Below are 24,635 nucleotides of genomic sequence, written 5' to 3'. Positions count from 1 at the left end.
AATCAAACACAGCTGGACTCAAATGAAGGTGTAGAACCATCTCAAGGATGATCAGAAGATATGGACAGCACCTGAGTTAAATATATGAGTGTCACAGCAAAGGGTCTGAATACTTAGGACCATGTGATATTTCAGTTTTTCTTTTTAAATAAATCAACAAAAATGTCTGTGTTTTTCTGTCAATATGGGGTGCTATGTGTACATTAATGTGGAAAAAAAAATGAACTTAAATGATTTTAGCAAATGGCTGCAATATAACAGAGAGTGAAAAATGTAAGGGGGTCTGAATACTTTCCGTACCCACTGTATATTTTAAATTGTAATAATATTTCACATTATTACTGTTTTACTGTATTTTTGATCAAGTAAATGCAGCTTTAGTGAGCATAACATGCTAGACATTAAATGACATAAAAAACATTAAATCTTACCAACCCCAAACTGAACGGTATAGTGTATCTTAAAATGTTTTCTTTTTAAATTATGAAAGACTATTTAAGCAAAACTGATCAGCACACCTACATTTTTGCCTGTTACGCCTTTATCAGCAGTCACATTGTGCACATTTTGACATGCGTGCGCACACAAAAACCCCTGATGATTTCTAAATCATGTAAATGTTGTTTTCTTGTATCGACACTTTTATATAAGCTGATATAGTTATCTGGACTGTAAACATACTTAAAATTAAGCCATCTTATGGAACTGGCTCATGCTTACATGTACAAAGTCTTTGCATTCTTTCACTTTTAGCTTTCAGCTTACTGCCATAATTGATTTAGAGATGGACTTTCCCCCTTTTGAAATGGCCGAGCTTTGTACAACACATCACAACGTTGGGAGTGCGGGGACCGAACTGACTGCGGACTTGAACTCGGGAGACTTACACTTGTTCTTGTAATGTCACAATCAGACACGTTTAGCCTGTGACAGTCGAGATAAGCCACTGGCATTTGAAAAATGGCCCTCTAACCTGAGGAACTGATCTCACAGGGGCCTGCACTCACTTTTCCTCCCTGAGATTTTTCACACTATCTTCAGACACATACTGGAGAAAATAGCCCAGATGTGCCATAACCGCCACCACATTAACAGTGCAACACCGTGCAAGCTGTGAGTCACAGCCTCTCATACACGCACATCTAAAAGCAGTGTGTCAATAGCAGCAACTGTCATCAGACTTCCCATTTTATGGGTCAGTGTTGTTGTTGTCATCCTCCCAATGTCAATGAAGACAAAGAGGCTAAACCGACACCAGCTGTTCCTAATACCACTGTGCGCTTTCTCTCTCACACACTCCTCTACATGTGTTACACCTGGATTAGCTCTCTGTTCCCCAGGATCAAATGCACACCATCTATCCCTTTACGTGATTATTTTCTCTTTCTTTCCCTCGCTCTCTCTCTTTCATTATCTAATATGGAGCGTAATCCTCTTGTGGAATTAATCTGCTTTAACGAGTGTTTGTTACCATGCTGAGATGGAATTAAAATGAGTCTTAGGGAGAGGAGGGGTCGGTGGGATCCGGCACCGCTGAAATGTTTGTTCTTGTCCAACCGGCCTTATTCTCCAGTGGTAAACACGAGAGACACCTGCACACAGCCTAGATCAAATAAAGCAGAGGTTGAGATTCATCATGGAGAGTTTAGAGAGTTTTGAGTTTTGTGGTGTGGCTAGTGTTCATGTTACTGAAAGGTCGTAGATTTGAATATCAATGTCTTGCCCTTGTGTCAAGAGACTTTCTCCATTAACTCACTAATAAATGTGTATATATATATGTATGTATATAAGCAGGCCCACACAGAATTTGTGATAAAATCTGTATTTTTCTACAAAATTGTGGAGCCATTTACCTATAAATCAATGTGTTATTATGACTAATTTGATAATGTTTTATTTTAGCATATATAAATCCTTTTTTTTTTTTAAGATTCTATCTTTACTTGCCTGTAATTTTTCTTATTTTTTTTTTTATTCCAAAAATGACACTACCGTTTAAAAGTTTCGAGCCTATAAGGTTCAAGATTTGAAATGCATGCCTTATGCTCACCAAGGCTGCATTTGATCAAAAATATTATGAAAATGGTAATATTGTGAAATATTTTTACAATTTAAAATAACTGTTTTCTATTTTAATATATTTTAAAATTTTATTTATTTCTGTGATGGCAAAGCTGAATTTTCAGCATCATTATTCCAGTCTTCAGTGTCACATGATCCTTCAGAAATCATTCTAATATGCTGATTGGCTGCTCAAGAAACATTTCTTATTATTATCAATGTTGAAAACAGTTGTGCTGCTTTTTGTGTGTGGAAATTGTGATACATTTTGTTTCAGAATTCTTTGAATAGAAAGTTTAAAAGAACAGAATATTTATTTGTATCATTATAAATACCTTTACTGTCATTTTTGGTGAATTTAATGCATCCTTGCTGAATAAAAGATTGATTTCTTAAAAAAAAAGAAAGAAAGAAAGAAAAAACTTACTGACCCCAAACTTTTGAAAGGTAGTGTACATCAAACTGTATTTTGTTTAATCTATACAATAGTACCCGAGCAGTAATAATAAATAAATGAACAATCACACATCCAGGGCTGCAGATTTCTACTGCTCATAAAAGAAGTGATCATTCCTCATACTTTTTGTTGGCTGTGTTATGAGTAGATTTGAATTGGTCTAAGTAGCATTTTGGACTCTTTGAGGGTCACACTCAGTTAAAAAAAAAAGAAATCCATAAACCAGACCAAAGAAGTGAATGAAAACATCTCTCGCTTTCATTCTCTCAAGCATTCTCCTCCACATTGCGAGTCAGTTACCTGAATCTATTGACGTCACCGCGTCTTTCAAAAAGAGAAATATTCACCTCAAAAGGTTTTGATTTCAGCCACAAAGAGGAGGCACTGGTATTGATCAGAGTCTCTGTCTGTCTGTTCTTTTCTCTACCAGGGACCGAAGAGCCGCAGTCTCTATAGAGGGACTCAGACAGGGTGGGAGGAGATCCCAGCAGGTAAAAGGACCCACCGCAGGTCATGACCACAAACAACATATCAGCTGGCTATTTCTGAGGGGGCCATTGTGCCTGATTTCTGTCCAGGCGCCACAGTAAAACTCAAGCGTACACATACACACACTTGTGTCCTCCACACCTTGTAAGTCTTGCTTAACACTGTTTAAGGTCAACTTCTTACAGTTGTCTCTCGCTTTCCTTCACACAAGCACACATACATACATATGCTGTGAGGGTATGACATTACAGGGTGAGGGTTACATTTAGGTTAATGTTGTTGGTGTTGTTGTTGTTGTTGTTGTTGTTTATTATTATTATTGGACATTTGGACAATTTTTATGACATGACCCTGGATAAAGGTCAGTTCAGCACACAGACCTCATATTCCCTGCATGCATGTTTGCGAATATGGGGCAGAGATATACTTTCACCCTCTGGTTTTGTAAGGTCAGGAATGTCTTACTTTTTTATGTCGATTCCAATTATATTCAACTTTTTTTTTTTTTTATTCCTTAGAGAGAGTCATTTGGAAGCTTTTATCTCATTATGACATCAATAACAACATCTGCTACTTAAATTCAGCACAATAAGCAGCATTGTAAAGCTTCCTGAAGAACTCTGAACACCACATTCCAGTCGTGTTTGTTTTCCATCTCTGTTTTCACAAGTTTCTGATCTTCTCATTACCTTTACAAAACTTTTATTTGACTCTTTGGCCTTGTTTACACCTGGTATTAAAGTCCCCCTGTAGTCAATCATTTTATCCCTTAAAACTCATCTTTGATCACCAAAATGACATTTAAACATTTTTTTTCCTGTGAAAAAAAATAAATAAAAATTGTTCATGCCTTAAAATAGCTTGAATGTAACTACACCCTTGCTTCATTTAGTATATGTGGAACTATGAATATGCAAATTAGCCCCGCCTCCACTCACATCAGCTCAGAGACCCGCTCAGTCACATTTTACTCAACAGAAGAATATACCAGTATGGCTTCGCAGCATAGTAATGATATGCTAAAGCTCGCCCACGCTTTGACGTGATTGGTTACAAGGTAGTTGCTTGACGCCAGAAACACTAGCGATTTCAACCCGTATACACTGGACTTCTAAAGGAGGAAATACTCAGCAGTGGTGTTGACTTATGAATTTGCACATGGTTTGTCTGAAAGCATATGAAAAACACCACATAGACATATAAACAACATTCCCCACAAATGTGTTTTGGTCGATCGGATCTCAAGTAGACAAGTAAGACACACTTCTGTTTACCTGGTGTTTTATTCCATCTCTTTTGCCCACTTTTAACCACTTCTGTCCTGATTTCTTTTGACGGGAGGGTCTAAGGCTGGTTAAATGTATGGGTTTTTGCTCTGATAGCCGCAAGACCACGCGGTGAGTGCATGTTACAAATCAGGAATGGTGAGAGAACATTGTGCTTGGTACATTTTTCATTTAAACCCCGTCTGGCTAACACATTTCCCATAATGTTTATGCATCAAGTCAGTAGGCGGAGAGTAGGCGGTCTTTTGTGGTTGTTCGAACACATTCGGCCACAATAGCATCTACACTCCGAAAGCAATCCGGTCAAATTTGTTTTCAACCACCTCTGGAAGTGGTCGAAAGTGGATAAGCTTAAAACGTGTTAGACCCCATTTCACCTGTATTTAGCATCGTCCATTTGTGAAACGCATCTTAATACCAGGTGTAAACAGGGCCTTTGTGTGTGTTGTGGGGTTTACATCTCTCAGCTTAGTTTAAACTGTGGGGACAAAATTGTTAAATTAAAATAAATGCTGCATCGGTAAGCATAAGAGACTTCAACCAAGAGACTTCAAAATCATGAAAAAAATCTTTCCGACCCCAAACTTTTGAACGGTGGTGTATATTAAGTCTATTGTTTGTTCTCATTTAAAATTGCTACGTTAAGAGTGCCTATGTGTTTGCCTTAGACAAACAGAGAGAGATGGGGTAAAATAAAGTGTCCTGCATCCTGGCTACAATGCACAGCGTTAAAAGGCTGTCAACTCACGGAAAGTCCTAAACATGAGCGATGTACTCGCATACACATTACTCAGGCAGGAGAGGGGAAAAAACAAGAGCAAGAGAATGGATAGAACCAATTTTTTTTTTAGTTACAGAAAAGGAGGAAGAATGGAGATGGTGAAAAGATAAAGGAACAGAGAAAGGAAGGAGAAGTAGAGGTGAGGAAGAGGCAAGAGTGAGAAAATGAAGTTAGACGAGAAATAGCAGACGTGAGAGGTGAGATTGATAGAGAGAAAGAATATGTACAATAAGAGAAGAAACTATTTCGACAGAGCGAGGAAGTGAAATATGTATAAAGATCTTGACAGAAAGATGAATGCAGACATGAGGACGGTCGTGGATTCGATTTAATTGAGCTTGTCACACAGACACATTTTTAAGTGTTGGAGTTCTTTCACCCTGTGATTGAGCCTCATGACATCTGAAACGACAGCTCTCATTCATGTGAAGACGGGGTTCAAGTCGTCCTGCGCCGATTGTGCTAATACTACCTTTCAAAGTCAAAGCATTTTTCCCTACTGGACAATGCAATCTGCAAAAAATAGCCCATCGACTTGGATTGAAGGAGGGATCTGAGCTATCTCTAGAGTAGACTATTGTAAAATTAAGGTTTCTAAAAGGGATTTTTCATAGCATTGCAATAGAAGAACTATATTTATATATCTAAAGAAACTTTTTCCACTATAAAGAACCTTTTGTCCAATGGAAAGGTTCCATTGATGTTAAAGGTTCTTTGTGGAACCATCAATGCCAATAAAGAATGTTTATTTTTAGGAGAACCTTTATTTTTATCTCAGACCGGTAAGTAGCCACACAGAATACCAGATAACAACACCCTGGCATCACTGCGGTGAAGTTTGCGAGCATGGTCAAATCTAAAAATCTAGAAAGAATCAGTTGGTCTTTAAGGAGAAATTGTGGTCTGGGGTGGTTTTGTCCCTGGCCTGTTGGTCATTACTTACATCGCTTACATCGTAGAACTGTTCACCTCAAGTTGCGAATGATTGGAGCACAAACACAGCAACAGGAAGTCAACGAGTGTGTGGCAAGTGTTTTGTAAGATTTTTTTTGTTGTTGTTTTAAGTGTGTGTGTTAAGGTTCTTTAGAGATATAATGTTCTTACCAAAGAAGCATGTCAAAATTATTTTGGAAATAAGATTTTCTTATCAAAGTGATAAAATGTTGTTGCAAAAATGAGTACACCCACCTGAAAGTTACTAAACAAAACTAAATAAAAAAATTTCTGGTGTAGGTTTAAGGCAATTTTTGATCAACTGGTAAGTATGTTGAACCAAACCATTTAAAGAGAAGTAATTTCTTGGCAATTAAAAGTGTTATATAGCCCACTGAATCATTTTCAGACTTAATGCTGACAACAAAGGAACCACTTGGGAGAGAACTGTCAGGAGACATTTCTTAACACAAAAGAGAACAGTGGTACAAGAGGATTACCAAATCATTGTTTTAAGTGTCAAAAGATAGCAAAAGTAACACAGAAATTCAAAAACAATGGACTTGTGACAAGGCCCCTGAAATAATCAGGCCTTCATTTTAAGCTTTCATTTAGTGATAAGTGATTTTTTGCTAGACAAAGAGCAGGAGAAATACCAAACGAGTGTCTCAGAGCCAGCAAAAATGATGAAAAGAGTGACTGTTTATCTCACAGAGTAAGATGCAGTCTGCAGAAGTGACATGCATGGTGGTTGTCCTCACTGGAACTACATATGTAGCCAAAGCACAATAAAGTCAATTAGCCTTTTCCAAGACCCATATTTACAAAAATGTAGACTTCTGGGAATCCATACTCTGGTCTCGTGAGACCAAGTCAATCAATTTGGATCTAACAGCATCCAAAATGATATGGTGTTGCTAGAGGAGGAGTAAAGTGAGAAGTACCTGGTTCCCACAGTGAAGTTCAGTGGTAGGGAGTTGTACTTTATCAATGTTGTCATGAATTCACACACCACTGTGTGATGCAATCAAAAACTTGAAACAGAAGATGCTACCCTCTCCTCATTCCCTGAATTGTTGGGCATTTTTCAACATGACAATGATGATATGCATTCTCCTAAGGTGAAAAAACTTCTGTGGACATGTATTTCACCCAGTCTTAACACTCTTGAGTACCTGTGGGGATTTCTGTAGAGACGAGCTGAGCAACACTCTCCATTAAAGTTAAACAGGACAGGATGTGACAATTAGTCTTGAACTTGTACAATCCGTGTCAAGAAGGGTCAGAGCAGTATACTTAAAATTATGGAAGACATACTAAGTATTTGTTGAAATAAATCTATGTCTTTATATATATAAAATAAAATAATGTCTTTTTACTGTTTTTCACTGTAAATTAAATGGTAATTTGTAGTTTTTACTTGCAAAAGTTTTAGTTTTACTTGCCATAAATTTGACAGTATTTTACAGTAAAATTACATATAATGCAATGTTAAACAATTTACAGTTTATCACTGTGTAACTTGGTAACAAAAACAGGTTTTTACTGTAGCGTTTTATGCACTTTATTTATTATTTTGCAATTTTTGACACAAAAATTTTTCAACACCCAGAAATGGCAGCATGAATTAAACACCACCACAAGACACATTATCCACCAAGTTGTACCACAGGATGTTCCTACCAGTTTTTAAAACCTCTATAGCAAAAAAATTTATGAAAAACATCCTGAAAATATTTTTAGTTGAAAAAAAAACTTTGACTTAGTCGCCTACACACTTAAAGAGTGTCAGTTTTAGTGTGAAGATGCTTCAGTGATAATCAACCGCTGCTGTGTCTGAGATAGGCAGGTTCTGATCAGACTGACTAACACCCCTTGCCTCTCCTACCCAAGACTAAACATCATCACCATGCAGGAAGGAACGGCCTGTTGCTAAATTACATGATCCGTCGTTTACATCCCAGCAGATAAATATTTACCCCTGCGTTGTGGCCCGCCTTGTGATTAGCCACCTCCCCTCACACAGTACCGGGACCACCTCGATGAACAATGGCTCTTTCATGGGCACCGTGTCATTCCTCCTTCCTCTCCTATGAACCCCGGGGAGTGGGACAGGAAGTCGCCCTCGCAGCCTCAGACCGGGTAAAGGACTCTAGGGGAAGGGGGGTGGAGGTACTCAGGTAATTGAACCCTGAAGGTCTGGGGCACTCCAGCCGTCTAGCTTTTGGTCGCCATTGTGTGTTTGTTGGCATGCATGAATCTGGCTCCTGGTTTGTAATGGCAACTTTTCGAAATCCAATTATTTCCTAATGCCATTGTTGGCATTTCTTTTTTTTCTTGCAATTGAATATCCTGTTTTCCACAGAAATGCATCGGATTACCGAAGTAAAATGGGTTTTATGTTGACTTTTAACGTTATCCAATAGCCTGTGTGGCCTAGGTGATGTCATCGGAAAAAGAACGTTGTTTCAGAGTGAGAGGATGTTATGACATCTGAAGACAAAAGAATAACAAACCATTTAGTTTTCTTCAGAATAACATGCACTGATTAATTGTGCACAATAAGACCAGTAATGTGCGTTAAAACAGTAAATAGGGTCAATTTTCATTTCACGTTGCCTTTAAGCCCGAAGAACCGGAGCAGGTTGGAGCCAGCAGAGGGACAGATGCCGGCAAATCCGCCCATCTTGATTCCAGCGAGTTTCATTACCAGATGTTTCAGGGCTATTATTGCATTAGAGCTGAAATGAATAGGCAGATGTGTGTGTGCATTATTAGCGGAGCTGAATTGTGCTGGTCTTATGATCACAGTGATTATAGAAAGTCGAAGAGGAGCACAACCGCAGGCTGGCGGCTGGTAATCCTCTTCTTTCCCTAAATAAGCCCCCCTGTCATCCGCTATGTCTGATACAAATGCTTTCACAATCTCCCATTCTACCCTTTAATTCTCTCTCTCTCTCTCTCTCTCTCTCTTAATCTCAGTATGATGTTAGCCTGGCACTTTATTAGAGCCATTGTGTTTATCTGATCCTATTAAACACTAGAGGGGCAGAGGAATAGAGGAGCTGCGCTTTCTGTCCGTCTTGTCCCTCATCTCTGTCTGTGTGAGACAATAATGGCATTGTGATGTCCTGAAAAATCCTACCCAACAAAACAGATATGTTTATTTGTGTAGACTGTGCCTGCATGTTACCGCTCACACTGACATAGAGATCTCTATGACACCAAGGTAAAAATGGAACATGAACAGACAGCTTCCAGGTGTTTCTGCTGATGAACAGGTGTGTGTGCGTGTGCGCGCGCCCGTGTATTTTTAAATTCAATCTCTCCATCAAACGCACACATGCGTGCATCCGCCATATCCGTGGCTGCCTCAGTCATCAAATTCATCATTATTTAAAAAGCAAAACCACTAAATGCCCCTCTAAACCCTTAATCACAATGCGGCTGCTAATTCAATAATACCCCCGTAGCTGTCTGGTGATGCCCGCATTGTTTTGGCTCTGCCCAGGTGATGGTGGCTCATTCAGGGAGCCTGGCATTGTCTCAGGGGCACGGTGCCCTGTTACGGGTGCCCATTGTGCATCTATTGTGTGCCTATTGTGGCAACCCTGAGAGAGCTGGAGGAAAACAAAAGCACCAGCTCTGCAGAGTGCCCGTGCTGATTTCGCATGCACCTGGCATCGCCACAGACGCGGGACATTATTAATTGCTAATACATATTTATGTGGCACAAATTTGCCATTTGTTTATGCATAAAATTATCAATAGACACAGGGCGCTTAGCCAGAGAAAGTGGTGACCTTTTTAAACAGGAGTGAATGGAGCATAGTTTGCTGGTTAAGACTTTGTGCACTTTGTCTGGGGTACATTTGCTTTGTATTGTGTGAATCACGAGCGTGCGTACTAGAGAGCGTCTTGTGTGCACATGTTTGATGTTTGTGTGTCTGAGTGAAGTTTATATGACAGCGAAATAAAGGCGGAGAGACTGTGAAGGGGTGTAACATGACTGGCAAAACTTTTTTTTTTTTTTTTTGGACATTTGGCAGGTTAATTCTTTGTAGAGTAACATATAGATACCTTGGAATCTGAATAAGGTATTTCAACCAATTCAATCAGTTCCAAAGTACTGTATATGGCTATTTGACATCTCAAAACTTTTTTGTTACATTGTATCAATTGAGAGTTGATTGAATATCTGTACTTTTAAACAATGATTTGCCACATTGCAAAAATAAAAAAAAAATTAAAAAATTAAAAAATATATATTTTTATATATATATATAATTAATGTTTAAATTAATAAAAAACAGTGATTAAAAAGGAAAAATACTAAATAACAAAAAAAAAAAAAAAACCTACTATGTCATGGACTTCTTATATCAAAGTACCAAGTAGTTATCATATTAAAAAAAGGTCTATTGTTGATAGTGTAGTGATTTATGAAGCACAGCTCACACAGAAGTTTATTTTGGTCAGCGGAGCAAATCAGCGTGACCAACTGCAACCTGCCCTGACATGACATTCCTGATCATGTGGATTCCTATTAAATTGAATGGATTTCATCTGTGAAAATTTTAAAATGTTTGACCGTGCAAAACTCGCCACAATAATGGTAGGGTGTTTTGGGTGGTTGTCAAGTCTGATCAAAAGTAATAGCACACCTGTCCTCAAAAAGCTATTTGAGGTATCATTCGTGCCGTAGCATGAACAGGTGTTTTTGAAAAAAGAAGAAAAGGAAAAAAAAAAAACCTTCTGCTATGTTTGAGTAATTGTACTGGCAATGCTCGCCTTAGCAAACACCATTAATTAACCAGAAATATTCATCTGAATGGTTAAAAGTTGTGTTTGTGTGATTGCTAATAGTTGAGAGGCTCATAAGCATCACCCAGCTTCACTTGACCCCAGTGGACACACACACACACACACACACACACACACACACACACACACACACACACACACACACACACACACACACACACACACACACTCAGCTCAATAAGGAATACATTACTCCCATTTCAAGTGACTCTTCCCCTTTCTCAGCAAACACATTTACTTTCTATTAAAGCCTGATCTGCAGCGCCGGCAGCCAAGTAGCCGCCAGAGTTTATTACCATAAAGATTAGAACAGAGCTCTTAACATGCAGGTGAACACACGCACATGCTTTCACATACGTGTGTGTGTGCACAGACTGTAGACTTCCCTTTCCCACCTGTTGAAAGGGTCTCTGTGGACCTGTTTGATTCTGTTTTTGGACATCTGTTCAATATTTTTGAAAATTTAAAGGGATAGTTCACCTAAAAAAAAAATACTGTCATCATATTATTTTTTTTCTTTTTTTTTTTAACTTGTATAACTGACTTTTCTCTGTAGAACACAAAAGAAGATTGTTTGAAGAATGTTCATGCTGCTTTCCATACAAAGGGAGTGAATGGGAAATAGAGGCTGTTAAGCTCCTAAAAGGGCAAAAACACCATAAAACTTTGTAAAAGTGGTCAGTATGACTATTTTATTGTATTTAAAGTAGTATGAAGAAATCTGATAAATTTGTGTGCAGAACAGACTGAAATTTTAGACATTATTTTGTGAATGTTCTGCTTGTCATCTGTGGTCTCCATCCACTTTAATTTCATGGAAAAGAGCAGCTTGGACAATTCTTAAAAAATTTTCCTTTTTAGACTGGATTTAACTGCTACCTTAATGCCTTCCTCCTTTCTCTTTCTTAATTCACCTCTCTCCTTTCCTCTGTTTCTCATCCCCAGGGTTCAGCTGCTCACCAATGGGTTTGTGGTCTGAAGACAAGCAGCACTCATCTCTTTCACATCCTTTGTAGGTCAGTTCCTATTTTTACTCTTTTTCTTCCCTCGTTTTTGTGCAAGGACACCCCATTGTTGTTGGCCGACACAAGCAAAGTCTGTAGTATTGGTAAACAAATCAATTACTGCTTCACAATGGCTGCGATGTGCTCATCAAAGACACATTATCGCTCTGTGCCGTATTGTTGTCATCATGACACCTCTAATCATGGTTATCATGGGCTAGTAGTTTCCATGGCTACACTATAACTGTCAGCCAATGAAGTCCCCCATCCCAGCCTGGCAGAAAAGCCATCAGCCAATTGTAGCGCCCTAAGAAAGAACTAAGTGCCCAGTTTGGACCTTCGCATTTGGGAGAGAAAGCAAAAGGCCGTGTAGATGCCGGACAATAATGCATCACTGGTTGTAATTATTATTAGGCAAAATATCTAATACCAATCAGGTTAAACTTTTGGCATCCATTTTTTTGATTTACAGCTGCAAAAAGTCAAAATTGCTCTGTCACTTATTGTACCACGAGTGACTTGTTTTCCATTTAAATGCGGTTTTCACTTTTAAAACGTAGCTGTTTTTTATATGTTCCCGAAGAGACAAAAGTGAGCTGGTTGGCGTTTTTCAGTGGGAGGAGGTGGAGTGAAGATACAGAGAGTTGGGTCAAAGTTATCAGAACAAACAGAGAGCAAGAGAAGCAGAAAGACAGAAAGAATGAGATAGAGAGAGGACAGGGCCACAGGGAGGGGGCACAGGGCCAGCTGGAGGGCCAGGCTGTGTGCTTTGTGTATTTGCAGCAACAATGCAGGGCAGCTGAGAGATGCCCCATGACCGTTTCTCTGAGGGCAGCCTGTACCCTGTCCACACACACATAAATACACACACACACGGGTCACTGCAGAGCTACTCAGCTGCTGATCCAGTCAACTGGAAACAGCCACACTCCTAAAATCAGATTGTTTTTTTTTTTTTTTTTCTTCTTTCCTGTCAAATACACTCAAGTGCATGCTTCGCAGACCTTCATATTAAATGACATATGGGTTTGCTGTTGACACTGTCCAGGAAAGATAGCCAAGCTTGAGGCTTGGAGAATGACAAGAATGTGTGTGAGTCTGTCTTTAAAGTCATATCATAAATTATATTATCATTTTATTTATTTATTTTTCCTGAGGTCTTTTTATAATGCTTGAAAAGTCCAAATATTTTTGTTATAGTTTTGCATGAGTTTTTTTTTATTTTATTTTTCACCCTTCTTCTGACCTTTAGAATGAAATGTCCTGTGTTTTGCTGCTGTGCCTTTAAGACTCCTACATAAATGGCTGAATAATAGTGCTTGACAGATGTAAACTGCTAGAACATGGTGGTGTAGAAATATGAGATGGGGGGAAAAAATATATATATTTCGAAACTTCTGAGAAACTTTGTGTTCATTCGCAAAACATTTGCATCCTTCTAAAAAACTTTGCATTTTTTTGCAAAAATGTAGCTAACACAAAGTTTCTTGAGAAAACGCAAATCATTTGTGAGAAAACTCAAAAGCATTGACATATAATTTTTCCTCCCATATCATATTTTTTCCATCACCATGTCCCATTAAGGGCTCTTTATAAATTTCACGGTAGTGAGGTCAATACGTAATCATTTGTGTTTATGACTCCGAGTATATGTCAGTTATGATGTAATAGCATTAAAGGGTTAGTTCACCCAAAAATGAAAATTCTGTCATTAATTACTCACCCTCATGTCGTTCCACACCCGTAAGACCTTCGTTCATCATTGGAACACAAATTAAGATATTTTTGATAAAATCTGACGGCTCAGTAAGGCCTGCAACGCCAGCAATAACACTCCCTTTTTCAATGCCCAGAAAGCTACTAAAAACATATTTGAAACAGTTCATGTGACTACAGTGGTTCAACCTTAATATTATAAAGCGACTAGAATACTTTTTGTGTGCCAAAAATAACAAAATAGCGACTTTATTCAACAATATCTAGTGATGGATGATTTCAAAACACTGCTTCATGAAGCTTTGAAGCTTAACGAATCATTTGTTTCGAATCAGTGATTCGGAGTGCGTATCAGACTGTCAGAGTCACGTGAACTATTGAAGTTTCAAAACACTTATGACTTAACAATTTTGGCGCTCTGAACCACTGATTCGAAACAAATGATTCGTGAAGCTTCATGAAATCCACGTGTGCTCTAAGTCCACCTCTTTGGACTACAAGACATAGTAAAACATCAATTTCTGTCAGTTTTACACTAGCAAAAGGAACACTGTTGTGTTTTAAATTCCTGTTATTGCCGCTGTAATGATTTACAAAACATGATGATAACTTGCAGTTTGGCAATTGAAAGCCGGCTCATCATTCATCTTGAAATCACATGATTCGATTTGCATCTTCTGATTGGTTCTTCTGTGGACTTAGAGGCTTTTGCTGACAAAGGGAAGTGGAGTTTAGCGGTTTCTGCCAGCGAACCGGTATTTCTTAATAGGCTGATGCTGGGATTTAGCAGATTTGAAGGAAAAGTATTTGATGAATGTATACTATGTGCGGAGAGCATTCGCTCAATGTCATCATCTCATTTTTGACAGAGGTGGCATTTAGTATCTGAACTCATCACTTTTACTTTGGCTACATAAGATGAGAACACATTTTTATAATTTCTTGGGTCAAGAAAAAGTCGGAGTTTGTGATTTATTTCCTCAAAATACTCGCTCTTTTGGGATGCGCTTCAGTCTGTAAGTAAGGATGCTTTCCTGTCACATATCAAACATGCATACTTCAATAAGCCCACATAATGCAGGTTAATGTGTTTACATGTCAGGACAAATCGGGGTATGGGGCAAAAATCTAGCTGTGTCGATTGGTTTATGCTTAAGCCGTTTATGACCTTATTCCGATAAAGGAAAACGGGCTAACGTGTTTACATGACCTTATGCGATGTCGGCTTCTTAAGGATAATCGGGTTAAGAATGCACTAAGATCCAACAGAAGGATGTGCAGAGGTGTAGATGCTACACACATCCAGGAACAGCTCAAGGTTTGGTGCATTTTTCCACTGTTATCCTATAATTGATTCTTCTTGTTTTTAGGAATTCTTTTTTATTACTTCATCATGAATGGCCATCAGTGAAATGTAAACGTGTGCAACCATACATTAATACTATGTCAGTAATAGAAATCAGACATCAGAAAACCAAGAATTTCAGAACAAGCCACTTTTGCAGCTCTGTGACTATTTGAGTTTAAGTTCTGAAAATTACGGTATTTTTACATGGTACATGGAAATTTGAGTTCTCATCTCTCTTTAAAAGATCCCAGACCACTTTAAACCTGTATTGTTTAGGTGACACATTTGTGCATTGAACAACGTCCGGGCTGGACTGAAAGGTCATCAGCCTCTTCATAAAGGTTTATGTTTGTGTGACTATAGCTTCCTTTGTGCAGTACAAACAGTAAAATATTGTTGTTCAAATGTGTTCAAGCATTTGGATCACAAGCTGTGTGTGGGGCACGAACAAGTATGCTTGTGTGACCTCTGACCTGTCTTCCTCTCAGTACACATCTAAAGGAAGTTCCGCCTGGGTTTAGCCCACACAGACAGGAAATCATGTAGTGCAGAGGGAAGTTGTAGGGCTGTAAAGTTGTTTTAGATGTTGTGACCACTTTGACCTCTACTCATGATGCAACGTCCTCTTTCCTTTATTGGAAAACACAGCTGAAAGCATGCGTGTGTTTATCCGTAAAGCGAAAGTCACTGTCTGAAGAATGCATGCATCCATTTGTGTACACGTGTATCCCGTTAACTCTCACAAGACACCTGCATGCACTCCAAACACCGGGACTCCTCGGTTTCCCTGCAGGCCGATCACTACAGGGACCCTTGTCTTCCTCTGTAAACACATGCAGGCATGATAGAGGATGTGGCTGAATCCGTGTTTGAGCGGAGAAGTAAAACTGTGTGTACAGCATGTCAGGCCTCTGGTGCTCTCTAACAAAGCACCTGTTTACTCTGCCATAGTCTCCAATGTAAATACACACAGAGAAATGGAAGCCAATTGTGCTTGGCATTGTAAAGAGCACATGAGGAACAGAGCTGGGGTTTTGGCTGTGGTCTTCTCCAACTTGAGAGATGATGCTGGATATTATGACTACTACTTTTTCTGGTTGTCTAGAAGAGTGTTTAACTTTATGTAAGTGATTCAAAATATAGCGTCAGTGGATGAAGATCACAAAAGCTAGCATGTCTACTCTGCAAGATTCATACTAAAGTTATATACTGTCGAGTTGTGTCTCACTCATTTGTGTCTGTCATTCTCTGGGACAATATTTGATTTCTTTCTCTCTAATGAAATGAAATGAATGAAATTCTGTCATTAATTACGTCGTTCCACACCCATGAGACCTTCATTCATCTTTGAAACACAAATTAAGATATTTTTGATGAAATCCAAGAGCTGTCTGATTCCTCCATAGACGGCAATTTAACCACTACTTTCAAGGTCCAGAAAGGTACTAAAGACATTGTTAAAATAGGCCATGTGACTGCAGTGGTTCAACCTTAATTGTATGAAGCGACGAGAATACTCGACTGCTGAAAATTCAGCTTTTCCATCACAGGAATAGATTACATTTTAAAATGTATTTAAATAGAAAACTGTTACTTTAAATTGTAATAATATTTCACAATGTTACTGTTTTACTGTATTTTTGATCAAATAATTGCAGCCTTTGTGAGCATAAGAGACTTTATTTTTCATTAGTCTACTTAGAGTTTTGATTTGGATTAAATAGAAATAATTGTGTTAAATTAATGTCACAGTATGCTGCCCCTTTTCAGACTTGCCGAGAGTAGCAGTCCTTTTTTCCCAAAATATATGAAAGTGAAAAATATCATAATTGTTCACAAGAATTTTGGCTTTTACTGTGTGTAAACTCTGTAAATTAACTCAGAATATCACAGATGTCCACAACCCAAGCAGCATGGTCCATTTTTGAATTCACATTCAAATATAATTGGTCCTTAAAAGTTATTATGCAAAAATAATCTCAGATACATTATGATGCAGTTTGTGGACAGGAATATGTCTTTAGTTACAATACATTAAGGTTCACTTTCTTAAATTAGTTAATGTATTACTGTAGGTAAACTTTTTTTACAGCAGTTATTCATTTAGGTTAATGTTAACCGATAATGCAATTGTTCATTAATTCATGTTCGCTCATAAAAAAAAAATAATGGGTTAAAAATAACCCAAGTTGGGTTGAAAATGGATAAACTCAGCAATTGGGTTGTTTGTTTTAACTCAGTGGTTGGGTTAAATGTTTGCCCAACCTCCTTGGTATTTTTATTTAACTAAACTATTGTTATAGTTTTGTTATTATTGCTATATAATATTAAATATTATTGATATACATTTATACAATTATGTATGTAGAAATTAATCAAGCTTAATCCTGTTGTAGTGCAACTGGAGTAATTTAGTCCACAACTAGTCAACAGAGAACTAATCGACTACACTCTAAAAAATGCTGGGTTAAAAACAACCCAAGTTGGGTTGAAAATGGACAAACCCAGCGGTTGGGTTAAATGTTTGCCCAACCTGCTGGGTAGTTTTATTTAAACCAGCTATTGTTTAAAAATTGCTATATGGCTAGCTTAAAATGAACCCAAAATAGTTGGGAAATTAAAAACCAGATGCAATTAGAGGCAACAATAATAGACAAAAGGTGAATGTTTATTAATAAGCTTTAATATTTTATTAATATAAATTTAATAGTTTAATAGTTTATTAATATAAATGTATTAATAAGCAATTTAATAAATGTTTATTGTTCATTGAAGATTAATAAATGTTCATTTCCAACATACTTTGGGTTAATTTTAATTAAGCAATACAGTAATTTTTAAACAATAGTTGAGTTAAATAAAACTACCCAGCAGGTTGGGCAAACATTTAACCCTACCGCTGGGTTAAAACAACCAAATTGCTGGGTTTGTCCATTTTCAACCCAACTTGGGTTGTTTTTAACCCAGCATTTTTTAGAGTGTAGTCAATGAAACCAGTATAATCAGTATATTTAAAAAAAAAAAAAAAAAAAAAAATCCTTCTCTCTGAGTTCACTATTCAGTGAAACACATCATCTGTCATCAGGCGACAGATTGTCCCACACTCCTCTTCCAAATTCCCTCCTGAGTGCATCTCTCAATATGCCCAGTGCCACCGTATTCCCTGCATCTCCCTCCCAGTAGACCTGCCCCACTCCGGCTCTCTTCAGTACCTGAACTCCCTCACCCGAGCGGCCGTCGGGCTAATTGCGGAAAACGCGCCTATGAATGTATACGCAGTCATTACTGCTCACAGTGTGTGAAAACAGCAGAGGCCACATAAAGACGCACTCATTATGAAAAATGAGGCTCTTGAGTGAATTACATCGATGCGTTTGTGTGTCTTGTAGGTTGCGGCGTCCCCTGCGAGGTGCTGCGATGAAGGGCGTGGGCAGGGACGGAGCTCCCTAATCAACACGGCAATCGCATTTCCATATAAACAACCAAAAGCTCGTCTACATACAATCCAATTCCATATGATGTGGGCTTGCCGTCAGGCCTTGTAATTGCTTCAGTTCGCCGAGTGTTAGAACAGGGCAGAAGAGGACGAGAGAGGCCTCTGGAGAAATGGAGGAATAGTCCAAGCGAGAGATTTTTCAATGACCTGAGCTCTCCAGTGATCTAGTATCCAAATACACTAAATCAATGCTCAGTCATACAGCGATAACAAGCCTCCTTTTATTTCCACAGTAATGGTTATGAATAATCTAACTACAACATTTAATGTGGCATAACCGGTTTTTAATGCTCATCAAATGTTTTGAGGAGTAGTGCGACTTAATGACTTTACGCAAAACCATGGAAAATGGTACACGGTTTCATTCTAATATGTTGATTTGGTTAACACTTTATACCGATAATAATGCTTTTGCATCTTTTTCAAAGCATAAAAGCATTAGTTCCCATTTATTGAATTTGTATGTAAAAAAGCAGCATGGACATTTTTCAAAATATATTTTTATGTTGCACGCAGAACAAAGAAAGTCCTACAGGTTTGGAATGACATGAAATGCAGAATATTAATTTTGGTGTAAACTGTCCCTTTAAGATCAATCTCCAGGACCCTGCCTCATTCCACAGATCGATTTGTTTTCAAGTGCTTCCCTCTCCAATTCAGGCAGATCATGTGATCTCCCTCAATGCAAGAGCTTTAAATAATGAGAATCATACATAAACATCACCTGCTCTATTCATCTCAGGTGAGGGAGAACCTCTCTCTCTCTCATATTCTCGTTCTTTTGCCCCCTCTGGGATTCTTCTCCTGTGGGTTAAAGTAATGTCTGGTCCTTTGGGTTTTCTTCTCCTTGAGATGAACAGAAGGAGAGGAGGAGAACAGGTAGTAGCATTATTCTCGGCTTTTCGTCGGTAGTGCTGAACCCCAGCCAATTAGGTGGATTAAAACCAACAAAACACCTCCATTAGTGGGAGGTATTGTTACATGTTTGCTGATCATTTAGAAGTAAACTCCTGAGTGCCTCCTGGAATTCTCCCCCGGAATCTGTTTCCCTTTCATCTCGCAAGTCTTGTGTTCTCAGCAAAGCAACCAGAACTAGTGTTGATGCCATGCGTTTTTTTTTTTTTTGTGTGTGTGTGCAGTTAAACATTTAGCTTGTAGTTGAGGCATAAATGGTGAAAAGCTGAAGTTGTCTGTTTACGTTTTATTAAACGTAATTATTAAATGTTATTAAATGTAATAGGTTTTTGAAGCCAACTTCAATCTAATAGGAAAATGGTTTGAGTTCCATTCAGAAACATTTATTAATACTGTCAATGTTGAAAACAGTTGTGTACAATTTTTTACAGGATTCTTTGATGAATAGAAAGTTCAAAAGAACAGCATTTATCTGAAATGGAAAGCTTTTGTAACATTATCACTACCGTTCTAAATTTTGGGGTCAGTAAGAGTTTAGAAATTAATACTTTTATTCAGCAAGGATTCATTAAATTGATCAATAGTGACAGTATAGACATTTTTATTGTTGCAAAAGCTTTCTATCTCAGATAAATTCTGTTATTTTGATCTTTCTATTCATCAAATAATCCTGAAAAAAAAAATTGTACACAACTGTTTTCAACATTGATAATAATAAGAAATGTTTCTTGAGCCGCAAATCGGCATATTAGAATGATTTCTGAAGGATCATGTGACACTGAAGACTGGAGTAATGATGCTGAAAATTCAGCTTTGCCAACACAGAAATAAATTGCATTTTAAAATATATTCAAATAGAAACAGTTATTTTAAATTGTAAAAATATTTCAGAATATTGCTGTTTTTGCAGTATTTTGGATCAAATAAATGAAGCCTTGGTGAGCAAAAAAGACTTCTTTTAAAAACATTAAAAAATCTTTTTACTGCACGGTAGTGCAAGTAAAAATAAAAAATCGTACTGACCCCAAACCTTGGAATGGTAGTGTAGAAATTGCTGTATTTCATGTTGACCTATTTCCTGTTGAAACAGAAAGTTTGGACTGGACAAATCGACGGGTGCATCCTTGTTTTTTTTGTTTCCTAAATAGCCATTAGGCGGTAAATTTACATCACAGCCCTCCCTGTACATGATTTGCTACATGCTAGTCAGTTGCAGGTAGTATTGGGGTTAAGAACATTCTCATGTTTTTTTTTTTTTTTTTTTTTTTTTTTTTTTATTATTAGGAGACATTCTCATTCTAGAGAGCATCTGATTTGATAAAAATTTGTTGTGCATGATGAGTCTTCAATAGTAACTGTTCTCCCAGAAGAAAAAGACTGTGCACTAAAAGAAGAAAAACAGTGCACTAACATATAGCCTCTAAGCTAACTGCTAACTGTGCACAGTACTTCAAAAAAACAAAACAAAAACACAAACAAAAAAATTCCCACCATCTAGGTATCTTTTTCTTAAGCATACAATTGATAATTACATGGGTTTTTGTGTCTAGGGAACGTTTGTTTTAATAGTTGTTTTAGTTGTGTTGGTCGATGACTCTCTTCACTTTGGCTTCCGAGCTCTGAAACCGAACATATTGAGAGCTCTCATCAACAATTGAATAGCTGAAAAGGAATTAACCTCTAAGTAGTGCGCCGTACATTTGCAGAGAGTGTGCCCGTATCAAAGAGCATATTTAATAGAGCGCTGTGGCGTGGAGAGCTCCAGCGGAGTGTTAAATAGGCCGAGAGCTGGAAGTGAAGGGCAGAGGTGATATCCTCGCTAAAGGTCCCTAACAGCCAGATCAAACCTTGCGCACACATGCTAGAGAGATGTATACGTGTCCTGCATCCGGAATTCTAATCGTCACATGTGAACACAATGGGTGCGGGAAGTTTGTTTGTATCATACCCAGGAGACATAGGGTGAGAGATATGGAATTCGTGTGTGTGTATACGCGAATGTGTGCGTGTGCGCGTCCCTGGGGTTGGGGGGCCGTGCCGTGATGGTACAGATGGGACAACATATGACACGTGAGGGTGTGGGGACACTGAGGCTCTCTCCGTCCATCTGGACTCCCCTCTGATCTGCCCTGCCTCCCTCCGCCGTGTGTGTTTGTTTGTGTGTGTGTCTGTTTGTTTGTGTATCTGTGAGTAAGGGCTAGCCATTCGCTCCTACATGGCTGGCTGTTTTGTGCAACGAGAGCTAAAAAGTTGATTAGATCAGTGTTCTCTCATATTTAGCAGTTTGTGCAAACTTTTGCACAGAATTTAAATTTTTGAACAAACCTTTTAATATGAAACTTTAGTGCGTAACGAAACATTAACAACACCTCAAATCATGTGGCTTCTTGAGAAGAGGTGTACTATGACTTTTTCTGAGGTTTCTATGCTTCTAAGCTTAAACTTACAATTTTACCTGGAGGGCATGTGTGTGTGTGCATGTGTAATTTTGAAATAAATTAATACTTTTATTCAACGAGTGCATTAAATTAATCAGAATTTGACAGTAAAGACTTTCACATTGATACAAAGGATTTCTATTTGAGTCAATGACGTGATGGGTCTTTTTTTTTGTCCAAAGGCCTTAATAACAATAAAAAACAAAGATATGACATCCAAAGTATGTAAGGTAGTACAACTAGATCTCTTGTATTGAATCCAAAGGGTTTCAATTATATTTTGCTACAAATAAAGGTATTTGAAAAATGTTGAAGTGTCAAAAAGTCGTTCAGTTTAACCATCCAAAGGCCAATACATCCATTTCATTTGTGATTAAAATATCTTAAAATGTAATAAATGTATATATTTTTTATTCTGGCATGATTTTATAACATCATATATCAACATAGTATGACATGGTATTAAAATTATGTGTAGAAGTCATTGCTTTGTTATGAGAAATAATGTCCAGAAAAAATGAATTTCATTGATGTGATTCGGAGTAACCAATATAAAAGGACCATTTTGGATCAAGTCATGCTGTCAATATCATGTGACAGGATGTGACATCATTCAGACACTTGCAAAGGACCACACGGTCATAAAGCAAAGTAACTAACTCTCTCTTAACTGTTTGTCATGTTTCATTTGCTCATACGCATGTCCCGAAATATCAGGTCATTCGGTACAACCACTATAAAACATGGAAAATGTTGTAATATTTAAAAAAAATTGTAAATATAAAATGTTTCATTGTCCTTTTGCTAGCTAGCTTGCAACCTAACTAGCTAGTTAGCTAGATATCAGCCTGTTAGCATTGTTTGAAAATATCGTTATTCAGTATAACCAAAAGTGTCAATTGGTAAAACCGAAATTTTGGTTAAACCAAATTACTTTTTGGTAACGCATGTTGTCCATTTTGTAATAAATGACAAAAGCAGTGTTAAAGCGGAACTCAGTAAGATTTGCGAAGCTCCCCCTACAGGTTCCTTCAGTGATTCACACTGTCGTAAATACTCGCAGCTCTGGACTACAATGACTAACGCTCACCAGCGCAGTAGTTTTGCAAATAATGTACAAGAAATCTTGATGGAGGTGGGTAATTTTCGAAATTGTCTTATAAAGTCATAATATATACATTGTTTTTGAATTACCGTAAAGCATTTTGTCACTCTCGCATGAACGTGAACATGAGGCGAGATTGTGTCGGGTCGGCGAAGCTCAAATTGCAAGTGCTGTTTTTTGGCGTAGACGTGCCAGAGGGGGTTAGTGCTCGCCTCAAACACACCACTACAAGTCAATTAACCATCGTAAGGACTTAGAAAACTATTTATGAAGATAAAAAAGTTATTTGATTATAAAATCCATATAATCCCATTGTTAAAGGTGCTACAGAGGATCTTTTCGTCGACTGAGAAACTAAAGACTGTTACTGTGTTTTTGAAATGAGCACATGCGTAAGAACAACCCCCCTCCTTCACAGCTCATTTCGAGGGAACACCTCCCAAAACTCGTGCACGAGTATTGGAACACAAGTGTTTGTTTACCACCGGCATTCGCTGTGTCGTGTTAGTGGATTCATTTTGTCGGACTCACCGCAGGTAACTCATACCTCATAGCCGCGCACGTCTCTCACAAGGAACGTCATGGCAGTGATTGACAAGCCAGAGGGCCAATCGTTTACGCGATGATCGGCTGATGTTTTTAAGGCCCTACCTCGTGCACAGATGGTGTATATTAATATTATTCCTTTCAGTGCACCTAATAAATAGTCTTTTATCAGTTAGTAAAGACAGTTTCAAGTAATATTGCAAAAATGTATAAAACAAAACATCCTCTGTAGCACCTTTAACGCTTAATAAAACTTCAAAATTAATTATATCTCCTTTATATTTTTTGACACTTTTGAAAACCTTATTCATCAATGACCCTTTAAATAAATGCTGTTCTTTTGAACTTTCTATTCACTGAAGAATTCTGGAAAAAAAAATCACTAAGTTTAGTTTCCACTAAAAAATATTAAGCAGAAAAACCGTTTTTAACATTGATAATATTAAAAAATGTTTCTTGAGCTCCAAATCAGCATATTAGAATGATTTCTTAAGGATCATGTGACACTTAAGACTGGAGTAATGATGCTGAAAATTTAGCTTTGCCATCACTTATATAAACTACATTTTAAAATATATGAAAGCAGAAGTTGATTTAAACTAATAATATTGCATAATATTACTACTTTTTTTCTTTTTTTTTTTACTACTGTATTTTCGATCAAATAAATGCAGCCTTGGTGAGCATAAAAGACTTAATTCAAAACATTAAAATCTTACCAACCCCAACTTTTTTATAGATTCATAGCCCAACTTTTTTTTATAGATTCATCATCATTGCATCCTTTAATGAAGTGGACATTCATTTTATATCAGTGACATCATCACAGAGGGCGAAGCACATTCATAGTGTCGTACGTTCAACCCTTCATTCCAGTCAAACACAAGATCGCAGTGGCCCAAAATGTATGTTAAGTGATGTGCAATTTAGCTGAAAATACCTCCATCAGCTGAGGTGGGAAGACATTCTGGATTTGACAGCATAGTTTTGACCCTTCTATCACTCCAACACTACCTATCCAATCCAGAAGCTGTAAACCTGTCATTTGAACATGTCTTCATCCCCCTCCTCCTTGTTTTAAAAACGTCATGAGTGTCGCCCGCCTGCGTCGTCCTCCGTTCGCCTCCCTCCGGTGGCCCCCTCTGCCCTAGTGCATTGTGGGTCATCGGCGGAGCTCAGCCCCGTTTGTCAGGTGCTGAGGAGGCTGTTTGAAATTCATGTTCGGTAGATTGTCAG

General features: G+C 37.9%; 1 protein-coding gene across 12 annotated transcripts in view; it reads left to right on the top strand.

The window, feature by feature from the left end:
- Positions 1 to 24,635, top strand: part of sox5 (SRY-box transcription factor 5) — a 251,157-nt gene that overhangs the window by 57,749 nt on the left and 168,773 nt on the right. For 6 of the 12 annotated variants that reach the window (XM_048154934.1, XM_048154936.1, XM_048154942.1 and 3 more), the window contains 2 exons: positions 2,949 to 3,009; positions 11,777 to 11,847. The gene's annotated coding sequence lies outside the window, so the exon portion shown is untranslated. The remainder of the gene's footprint in view (positions 1 to 2,948; positions 3,010 to 11,776; positions 11,848 to 24,635) is intronic. The other 6 variants (XM_048154943.1, XM_048154938.1, XM_048154944.1 and 3 more) reach the window with 4 other exon arrangements.

Source organism: Megalobrama amblycephala, linkage group LG14 (assembly GCF_018812025.1).
Source record: "Megalobrama amblycephala isolate DHTTF-2021 linkage group LG14, ASM1881202v1, whole genome shotgun sequence".
Taxonomy (NCBI): domain Eukaryota; kingdom Metazoa; phylum Chordata; class Actinopteri; order Cypriniformes; family Xenocyprididae; genus Megalobrama; species Megalobrama amblycephala.
This window is presented reverse-complemented; position numbering and strand designations above follow the sequence as displayed.